This window comes from Gadus chalcogrammus, chromosome 20, assembly GCF_026213295.1.
Source record: "Gadus chalcogrammus isolate NIFS_2021 chromosome 20, NIFS_Gcha_1.0, whole genome shotgun sequence".
Taxonomy (NCBI): Eukaryota; Metazoa; Chordata; class Actinopteri; order Gadiformes; family Gadidae; genus Gadus; species Gadus chalcogrammus.
In genome coordinates, this window is record NC_079431.1 from 22,914,441 (window position 1) to 22,925,927 (window position 11,487).

Sequence of the window (11,487 nt, forward strand, 5' to 3'; positions counted from 1 at the left end):
ACAATGTAAGGTCAAAAACACATTGTTGGCCAAAAAGTGATTCTAGCGCTCTGAAAAGCATTTTGCGCTCGTAAACAAGAAATGTAGATATCTCTGTCAATTTCAATGCAAACGTGTTACTAAGCTCACCACAGGGTTATAGGGACATTACTCCACCATTTGGAAGTAGTTTTGAGCAAAAATCAACAATGTAAGGTCAAAAAAACATTGTTGGCCAAAAAGTGATTCTAGCGCTCTGAAAAGCATTTTGCGCTCATAAAAATAAGACATGATGATATCTCTGTCAATTTCAATGCAAACGTGTTACTAAGCTTACCAAAGGGTTGAAGGGCCAAACTCCACCATTTGGAAGTGATCAGAAAGTGATTCTAACGCTCTGAAAAGCATTTTGCGCTCGTAAACAAGAAATGTTGATATCTCTGTCAATTTCAATGCAAACGTGTTACTAAGCTCACCGTAGCGTTATAGGGCCAACTCCACCATTTGGAAGTGATCAAAAAGTGATTCTAACGCTCTGAAAAGCATTTTGCGCTCATAAACAAGAAATGTAGATATCTCTGTCAATTTCAATGCAAACGTGTTACTAAGCTCACCACAGGGTTATAGGGACATTACTCCACCATTTGGAAGTAGTTTTGAGCAAAATCAACAATGTAAGGTCAAAAACACATTGTTGGCCAAAAAGTGATTCTAGCGCTCTGAAAAGGATTTTGCGCTCATAAAAATAAGACATGTTGATATCTCTGTCAATTTCAATGCAAACGCGTTACTAAGCTCACCACAGGGTTATAGGGCCATTACTCCACCATTTGGAAGTAGTTTTGAGCAAAATAAAAACAATGTAAGGTCATAAACACATTGTTGGCCAAAAAGTGATTCTAGCGCTCTGAAAAGCATTTTGCGCTCATAAAAATAAGACATGTTGATATCTCTGTCAATTTCAATGCAAACGTGTTACTAAGCTTACCAAAGAGTTGAAGGGCCAAACTCCACCATTTGGGAATGATCAAAAAGTGATTCTAACGCTCTGAAAAGCATTTTGCGCTCGTAAACAAGAAATGTAGATATCTCTGTCAATTTCAATGCAAACGTGTTACTAAGCTCACCACAGGGTTATAGGGACATTACTCCACCATTTGGAAGTAGTTTTGAGCAAAATCAACAATGTGAGGTCAAAAACACATTGTTGGCCAAAAAGTGATTCTAGCGCTCTGAAAAGCATTTTGCGCTCATAAAAATAAGACATGTTGATATCTCTGTCAATTTCAATGCAAACGTGTTACTAAGCTTACCAAAGGGTTGAAGGGCCAAACTCCACCATTTGGAAGTGATCAAAAAGTGATTCTAACGCTCTGAAAAGCATTTTGCGCTCGTAAACAAGAAATGTTGATATCTCTGTCAATGTCAATGCAAACGTGTTACTAAGCTCACCGTAGCGTTATAGGGCCAACTCCACCATTTGGAATTGATCAAAAAGTGATTCTAACGCTCTGAAAAGCATTTTGCGCTCATAAACAAGAAATGTTGATATCTCTGTCAATTTCAATGCAAACGTGTTACTAAGCTCACCACAGGGTTATAGGGACATTACTCCACCATTTGGAAGTAGTTTTGAGCAAAATCAACAATGTAAGGTCAAAAACACATTGTTGGCCAAAAAGTGATTCTAGCGCTCTGAAAAGCATTTTGCGCTCATAAAAATAAGACATGTTGATATCTCTGTCAATTTCAATGCAAACGTGTTACTAAGCTTACCAAAGGGTTGAAGGGCCAAACTCCACCATTTGGAAGTGATCAAAAAGTGATTCTAACGCTCTGAAAAGCATTTTGCGCTCGTAAACAAGAAATGTAGATATCTCTGTCAATTTCAATGCAAACGTGTTACTAAGCTCACCACAGGATATCTCTGTCTCTCCACCATTTGGAAGTAGTTTTGAGCAAAATCAACAATGTAAGGTCAAAAACACATTGTTGGCCAAAAAGTGATTCTAGCGCTCTGAAAAGCATTTTGCGCTCATAAAAATAAGACATGTTGATATCTCTGTCAATTTCAATGCAAACGTGTTACTAAGCTCACCACAGGGTTATAGGGACATTACTCCACCATTTGGAAGTAGTTTTGAGCAAAATCAACAATGTAAGGTCAAAAACACATTGTTGGCCAAAAAGTGATTCTAGCGCTCTGAAAAGCATTTTGCGCTCGTAAACAAGAAATGTAGATATCTCTGTCAATTTCAATGCAAACGTGTTACTAAGCTCACCACAGGGTTATAGGGCCATTACTGCACCATTTGGAAGTAGTTTTGAGCAAAATCAACAATGTAAGGTCAAAAACACATTGTTGGCCAAAAAGTGATTCTAGCGCTCTGAAAAGCATTTTGCGCTCATAAAAATAAGACATGTTGATATCTCTGTCAATTTCAATGCAAACGTGTTACTAAGCTCACCGTAGCGTTATAGGGCCAACTCCACCATTTGGAAGTGATCAAAAAGTGATTCTAACGCTCTGAAAAGCATTTTGCGCTCATAAACAAGAAATGTAGATATCTCTGTCAATTTCAATGCAAACGTGTTACTAAGCTCACCACAGGGTTATAGGGACATTACTCCACCATTTGGAAGTAGTTTTGAGCAAAATCAACAATGTAAGGTCAAAAACACATTGTTGGCCAAAAAGTGATTCTAGCGCTCTGAAAAGCATTTTGCGCTCGTAAACAAGAAATGTAGATATCTCTGTCAATTTCAATGCAAACGTGTTACTAAGCTCACCACAGGGTTATAGGGACATTACTCCACCATTTGGAAGTAGTTTTGAGCAAAATCAACAATGTAAGGTCAAAAAAACATTGTTGGCCAAAAAGTGATTCTAGCGCTCTGAAAAGCATTTTGCGCTCATAAAAATAAGACATGATGATATCTCTGTCAATTTCAATGCAAACGTGTTACTAAGCTTACCAAAGGGTTGAAGGGCCAAACTCCACCATTTGGAAGTGATCAGAAAGTGATTCTAACGCTCTGAAAAGCATTTTGCGCTCGTAAACAAGAAATGTTGATATCTCTGTCAATTTCAATGCAAACGTGTTACTAAGCTCACCACAGGGTTATAGGGCCATTACTGCACCATTTGGAAGTAGTTTTGAGCAAAATCAACAATGTAAGGTCAAAAACACATTGTTGGCCAAAAAGTGATTCTAGCGCTCTGAAAAGCATTTTGCGCTCATAAAAATAAGACATGTTGATATCTCTGTCAATTTCAATGCAAACGTGTTACTAAGCTCACCGTAGCGTTATAGGGCCAACTCCACCATTTGGAAGTGATCAAAAAGTGATTCTAACGCTCTGAAAAGCATTTTGCGCTCATAAACAAGAAATGTAGATATCTCTGTCAATTTCAATGCAAACGTGTTACTAAGCTCACCACAGGGTTATAGGGACATTACTCCACCATTTGGAAGTAGTTTTGAGCAAAATCAACAATGTAAGGTCAAAAACACATTGCTGGCCAAAAAGTGATTCTAGCGCTCTGAAAAGCATTTTGCGCTCATAAAAATAAGACATGATGATATCTCTGTCAATTTCAATGCAAACGTGTTACTAAGCTTACCAAAGGGTTGAAGGGCCAAACTCCACCATTTGGAAGTGATCAAAAAGTGATTCTAACGCTCTGAAAAGCATTTTGCGCTCGTAAACAAGAAATGTTGATATCTCTGTCAATTTCAATGCAAACGTGTTACTAAGCTCACCGTAGCGTTATAGGGCCAACTCCACCATTTGGAAGTCATCAAAAAGTGATTCTAACGCTCTGAAAAGCATTTTGCGCTCGTAAACAAGAAATGTTGATATCTCTGTCAATTTCAATGCAAACGTGTTACTAAGCTCACCGTAGCGTTATAGGGCCAACTCCACCATTTGGAAGTCATCAAAAAGTGATTCTAACGCTCTGAAAAGCATTTTGCGCTCGTATACAAGAAATGTAGATATCTCTGTCAATTTCAATGCAAACGTGTTACTAAGCTCACCACAGGGTTATAGGGCCATTACTCCACCATTTGGAAGTAGTTTTGAGCAAAAATCAAAACAATGTAAGGTCAAAAACACATTGTTGGCCAAAAAGTGATTCTAGCGCTATGAAAAGCATTTTGCGCTCATAAAAATAAGACATGTTGATATCTCTGTCAATTTCAATGCAAACGTGTTACTAAGCTTACCAAAGAGTTGAAGGGCCAAACTCCACCATTTGGGAATGATCAAAAAGTGATTCTAACGCTCCGAAAAGCATTTTGCGCTCGTAAACAAGAAATGTAGATATCTCTGTCAATTTCAATGCAAACGTGTTACTAAGCTCACCACAGGGTTATAGGGACATTACTCCACCATTTGGAAGTAGTTTTGAGCAAAATCAACAATGTAAGGTCAAAAACACATTGTTGGCCAAAAAGTGATTCTAGCGCTCTGAAAAGCATTTTGCGCTCATAAAAATAAGACATGATGATATCTCTGTCAATTTCAATGCAAACGTGTTACTAAGCTTACCAAAGGGTTGAAGGGCCAAACTCCACCATTTGGAAGTGATCAAAAAGTGATTCTAACGCTCTGAAAAGCATTTTGCGCTCGTAAACAAGAAATGTTGATATCTCTGTCAATTTCAATGCAAACGTGTTACTAAGCTCACCGTAGCGTTATAGGGCCAACTCCACCATTTGGAAGTGATCAAAAAGTGATTCTAACGCTCTGAAAAGCATTTTGCGCTCATAAACAAGAAATGTAGATATCTCTGTCAATTTCAATGCAAACGTGTTACTAAGCTCACCACAGGGTTATAGGGACATTACTCCACCATTTGGAAGTAGTTTTGAGCAAAATCAACAATGTAAGGTCAAAAACACATTGTTGGCCAAAAAGTGATTCTAGCGCTCTGAAAAGCATTTTGCGCTCATAAAAATAAGACATGTTGATATCTCTGTCAATTTCAATGCAAACGTGTTACTAAGCTTACCAAAGAGTTGAAGGGCCAAACTCCACCATTTGGGAATGATCAAAAAGTGATTCTAACGCTCCGAAAAGCATTTTGCGCTCGTAAACAAGAAATGTAGATATCTCTGTCAATTTCAATGCAAACGTGTTACTAAGCTCACCGTAGCGTTATAGGGCCAACTCCACCATTTGGAAGTGATCAAAAAGTGATTCTAACGCTCTGAAAAGCATTTTGCGCTCATAAACAAGAAATGTAGATATCTCTGTCAATTTCAATGCAAACGTGTTACTAAGCTCACCACAGGGTTATAGGGACATTACTCCACCATTTGGAAGTTAGTTTTGAGCAAAATCAACAATGTAAGGTCAAAAACACATTGTTGGCCAAAAAGTGATTCTAGCGCACTGAAAAGCATTTTGCGCTCATAAAAATAAGACATGATGATATCTCTGTCAATTTCAATGCAAACGTGTTACTAAGCTTACCAAAGGGTTGGAGGGCCAAACTCCACCATTTGGAAGTGATCAAAAAGTGATTCTAACGCTCTGAAAAGCATTTTGCGCTCGTAAACAAGAAATGTTGATATCTCTGTCAATTTCAATGCAAACGTGTTACTAAGCTCACCGTAGCGTTATAGGGCCAACTGCACCATTTGGAAGTGATCAAAAAGTGATTCTAACGCTCTGAAAAGCATTTTGCGCTCGTAAACAAGAAATGTTGATATCTCTGTCAATTTCAATGCAAACGTGTTACTAAGCTCACCGTAGCGTTATAGGGCCAACTGCACCATTTGGAAGTGATCAAAAAGTGATTCTAACGCTCTGAAAAGCATTTTGCGCTCATAAACAAGAAATGTAGATATCTCTGTCAATTTCAATGCAAACGTGTTACTAAGCTCACCGCAGGGTTATAGGGACATTACTCCACCATTTGGAAGTAGGTTTGAGCAAAATCAACAATGTAAGGTCAAAAACACATTGTTGGCCAAAAAGTGATTCTAGCGCTCTGAAAAGCATTTTGCGCTCATAAAAATAAGACATGTTGATATCTCTGTCAATTTCAATGCAAACGCGTTACTAAGCTAACCACAGGGTTATAGGGCCATTACTCCACCATTTGGAAGTAGTTTTGAGCAAAATCAACAATGTAAGGTCAAAAACACATTGTTGGCCAAAAAGTGATTCTAGCTCTCTGAAAAGCATTTTGCGCTCATAAAAATAAGACATGTTGATATCTCTGTCAATTTCAATGCAAACGCGTTACTAAGCTCACCACAGGGTTATAGGGCCATTACTCCACCATTTGGAAGTAGTTTTGAGCAAAATCAACAATGTAAGGTCAAAAACACATTGTTGGCCAAAAAGTGATTCTAGCGCTCTGAAAAGCATTTTGCGCTCATAAAAATAAGACATGTTGATATCTCTGTCAATTTCAATGCAAACGTGTTACTAAGCTTACCAAAGGGTTGAAGGGCCAAACTCCACCATTTGGAAGTGATCAAAAAGTGATTCTAACGCTCTGAAAAGCATTTTGCGCTCGTAAACAAGAAATGTAGATATCTCTGTAAATTTCAATGCCAACGTGTTACTAAGCTCACCACAGGGTTATAGGGACATTACTCCACCATTTGGAAGTAGTTTTGAGCAAAATCAACAATGTAAGGTCAAAAACACATTGTTGGCCAAAAAGTGATTCTAGCGCTCTGAAAAGCATTTTGCGCTCATAAAAATAAGACATGTTGATATCTCTGTCAATTTCAATGCAAACGTGTTACTAAGCTTACCAAAGGGTTGAAGGGCCAAACTCCACCATTTGGAAGTGATCAAAAAGTAATTCTAACGCTCTGAAAAGCATTTTGCGCTCGTAAACAAGAAATGTTGATATCTCTGTCAATTTCAATGCAAACGTGTTACTAAGCTCACCGTAGCGTTATAGGGCCAACTCCACCATTTGGAAGTGATCAAAAAGTGATTCTAACGCTCCGAAAAGCATTTTGCGCTCGTAAACAAGAAATGTAGATATCTCTGTCAATTTCAATGCAAACGTGTTACTAAGCTCACCACAGGGTTATAGGGACATTACTCCACCATTTGGAAGTAGTTTTGAGCAAAATCAACAATGTAAGGTCAAAAACACATTGTTGGCCAAAAAGTGATTCTAGCGCTCTGAAAAGCATTTTGCGCTCATAAAAATAAGACATGTTGATATCTCTGTCAATTTCAATGCAAACGTGTTACTAAGCTTACCAAAGGGTTGAAGGGCCAAACTCCACCATTTGGAAGTGATCAAAAAGTGATTTTAACGCTCTGAAAAGCATTTTGCGCTCGTAAACAAGAAATGTTGATATCTCTGTCAATTTCAATGCAAACGTGTTACTAAGCTCACCGTAGCGTTATAGGGCCAACTCCACCATTTGGAAGTGATCAAAAAGTGATTCTAACGCTCCGAAAAGCATTTTGCGCTCGTAAACAAGAAATGTAGATACCTCTGTCAATTTCAATGCAAACGTGTTACTAAGCTCACCACAGGGTTATAGGGACATTACTCCACCATTTGGAAGTAGTTTTGAGCAAAATCAACAATGTAAGGTCAAAAACACATTGTTGGCCAAAAAGTGATTCTAGCGCTCTGAAAAGCATTTTGCGCTCATAAAAATAGGACATGTTGATATCTCTGTCAATTTCAATGCAAACGTGTTACTAAGCTTACCAAAGGGTTGAAGGGCCAAACTCCACCATTTGGAAGTGATCAAAAAGTGATTCTAACGCTCTGAAAAGCATTTTGCGCTCGTAAACAAGAAATGTTGATATCTCTGTCAATTTCAATGCAAACGTGTTACTAAGCTCACCGTAGCGTTATAGGGCCAACTCCACCATTTGGAAGTGATCAAAAAGTGATTCTAACGCTCTGAAAAGCATTTTGCGCTCATAAACAAGAAATGTAGATATCTCTGTCAATTTCAATGCAAACGTGTTACTAAGCTCACCACAGGGTTATAGGGACATTACTCCACCATTTGGAAGTAGTTTTGAGCAAAATCAACAATGTAAGGTCAAAAACACATTGTTGGCCAAAAAGTGATTCTAGCGCTCTGAAAAGCATTTTGCGCTCATAAAAATAAGACATGATGATATCTCTGTCAATTTCAATGCAAACGTGTTACTAAGCTTACCAAAGGGTTGAAGGGCCAAACTCCACCATTTGGAAGTGATCAGAAAGTGATTCTAACGCTCTGAAAAGCATTTTGCGCTCGTAAACAAGAAATGTTGATATCTCTGTCAATTTCAATGCAAACGTGTTACTAAGCTCACCGTAGCGTTATAGGGCCAACTCCACCATTTGGAAGTGATCAAAAAGTGATTCTAACGCTCTGAAAAGCATTTTGCGCTCATAAACAAGAAATGTAGATATCTCTGTCAATTTCAATGCAAACGTGTTACTAAGCTCACCACAGGGTTATAGGGACATTACTCCACCATTTGGAAGTAGTTTTGAGCAAAATCAACAATGTAAGGTCAAAAACACATTGTTGGCCAAAAAGTGATTCTAGCGCTCTGAAAAGGATTTTGCGCTCATAAAAATAAGACATGTTGATATCTCTGTCAATTTCAATGCAAACGCGTTACTAAGCTCACCACAGGGTTATAGGGCCATTACTCCACCATTTGGAAGTAGTTTTGAGCAAAATAAAAACAATGTAAGGTCATAAACACATTGTTGGCCAAAAAGTGATTCTAGCGCTCTGAAAAGCATTTTGCGCTCATAAAAATAAGACATGTTGATATCTCTGTCAATTTCAATGCAAACGTGTTACTAAGCTTACCAAAGAGTTGAAGGGCCAAACTCCACCATTTGGGAATGATCAAAAAGTGATTCTAACGCTCTGAAAAGCATTTTGCGCTCGTAAACAAGAAATGTAGATATCTCTGTCAATTTCAATGCAAACGTGTTACTAAGCTCACCACAGGGTTATAGGGACATTACTCCACCATTTGGAAGTAGTTTTGAGCAAAATCAACAATGTAAGGTCAAAAACACATTGTTGGCCAAAAAGTGATTCTAGCGCTCTGAAAAGCATTTTGCGCTCATAAAAATAAGACATGTTGATATCTCTGTCAATTTCAATGCAAACGTGTTACTAAGCTTACCAAAGGGTTGAAGGGCCAAACTCCACCATTTGGAAGTGATCAAAAAGTGATTCTAACGCTCTGAAAAGCATTTTGCGCTCGTAAACAAGAAATGTTGATATCTCTGTCAATGTCAATGCAAACGTGTTACTAAGCTCACCGTAGCGTTATAGGGCCAACTCCACCATTTGGAAGTGATCAAAAAGTGATTCTAACGCTCTGAAAAGCATTTTGCGCTCATAAACAAGAAATGTAGATATCTCTGTCAATTTCAATGCAAACGTGTTACTAAGCTCACCACAGGGTTATAGGGACATTACTCCACCATTTGGAAGTAGTTTTGAGCAAAATCAACAATGTAAGGTCAAAAACACATTGTTGGCCAAAAAGTGATTCTAGCGCTCTGAAAAGCATTTTGCGCTCATAAAAATAAGACATGTTGATATCTCTGTCAATTTCAATGCAAACGTGTTACTAAGCTTACCAAAGGGTTGAAGGGCCAAACTCCACCATTTGGAAGTGATCAAAAAGTGATTCTAACGCTCTGAAAAGCATTTTGCGCTCGTAAACAAGAAATGTAGATATCTCTGTCAATTTCAATGCAAACGTGTTACTAAGCTCACCACAGGATATCTCTGTCTCTCCACCATTTGGAAGTAGTTTTGAGCAAAATCAACAATGTAAGGTCAAAAACACATTGTTGGCCAAAAAGTGATTCTAGCGCTCTGAAAAGCATTTTGCGCTCATAAAAATAAGACATGTTGATATCTCTGTCAATTTCAATGCAAACGTGTTACTAAGCTCACCACAGGGTTATAGGGACATTACTCCACCATTTGGAAGTAGTTTTGAGCAAAATCAACAATGTAAGGTCAAAAACACATTGTTGGCCAAAAAGTGATTCTAGCGCTCTGAAAAGCATTTTGCGCTCGTAAACAAGAAATGTAGATATCTCTGTCAATTTCAATGCAAACGTGTTACTAAGCTCACCACAGGGTTATAGGGCCATTACTGCACCATTTGGAAGTAGTTTTGAGCAAAATCAACAATGTAAGGTCAAAAACACATTGTTGGCCAAAAAGTGATTCTAGCGCTCTGAAAAGCATTTTGCGCTCATAAAAATAAGACATGTTGATATCTCTGTCAATTTCAATGCAAACGTGTTACTAAGCTCACCGTAGCGTTATAGGGCCAACTCCACCATTTGGAAGTGATCAAAAAGTGATTCTAACGCTCTGAAAAGCATTTTGCGCTCATAAACAAGAAATGTAGATATCTCTGTCAATTTCAATGCAAACGTGTTACTAAGCTCACCACAGGGTTATAGGGACATTACTCCACCATTTGGAAGTAGTTTTGAGCAAAATCAACAATGTAAGGTCAAAAACACATTGTTGGCCAAAAAGTGATTCTAGCGCTCTGAAAAGCATTTTGCGCTCATAAAACTAAGAAATGTTAGATATCTCTGTCAATTTCAATGCAAACGTGTTACTAAGCTCACCACAGGGTTATAGGGCCATTACTCCACCATTTGGAAGTAGTTTTGAGCAAAATCAACAATGTAAGGTCAAAAACACATTGTTGGCCAAAAAGTGATTCTAGCGCTCTGAAAAGCATTTTGCGCTCATAAAAATAAGACATGATGATATCTCTGTCAATTTCAATGCAAACGTGTTACTAAGCTTACCAAAGGGTTGAAGGGCCAAACTCCACCATTTGGAAGTGATCAGAAAGTGATTCTAACGCTCTGAAAAGCATTTTGCGCTCGTAAACAAGAAATGTTGATATCTCTGTCAATTTCAATGCAAACGTGTTACTAAGCTCACCACAGGGTTATAGGGCCATTACTGCACCATTTGGAAGTAGTTTTGAGCAAAATCAACAATGTAAGGTCAAAAACACATTGTTGGCCAAAAAGTGATTCTAGCGCTCTGAAAAGCATTTTGCGCTCATAAAAATAAGACATGTTGATATCTCTGTCAATTTCAATGCAAACGTGTTACTAAGCTCACCGTAGCGTTATAGGGCCAACTCCACCCATTTGGAAGTGATCAAAAAGTGATTCTAACGCTCTGAAAAGCATTTTGCGCTCATAAACAAGAAATGTAGATATCTCTGTCAATTTCAATGCAAACGTGTTACTAGCTCACCACAGGGTTATAGGGACATTACTCCACCATTTGGAAGTAGTTTTGAGCAAAATCAACAATGTAAGGTCAAAAACACATTGTTGGCCAAAAAGTGATTCTAGCGCTCTGAAAAGCATTTTGCGCTCATAAAAATAAGACATGTTGATATCTCTGTCAATTTCAATGCAAACGTGTTACTAAGCTTACCAAAGGGTTGAAGGGCCAAACTCCCCCTCCACCATTTGGAAGTGTCAAA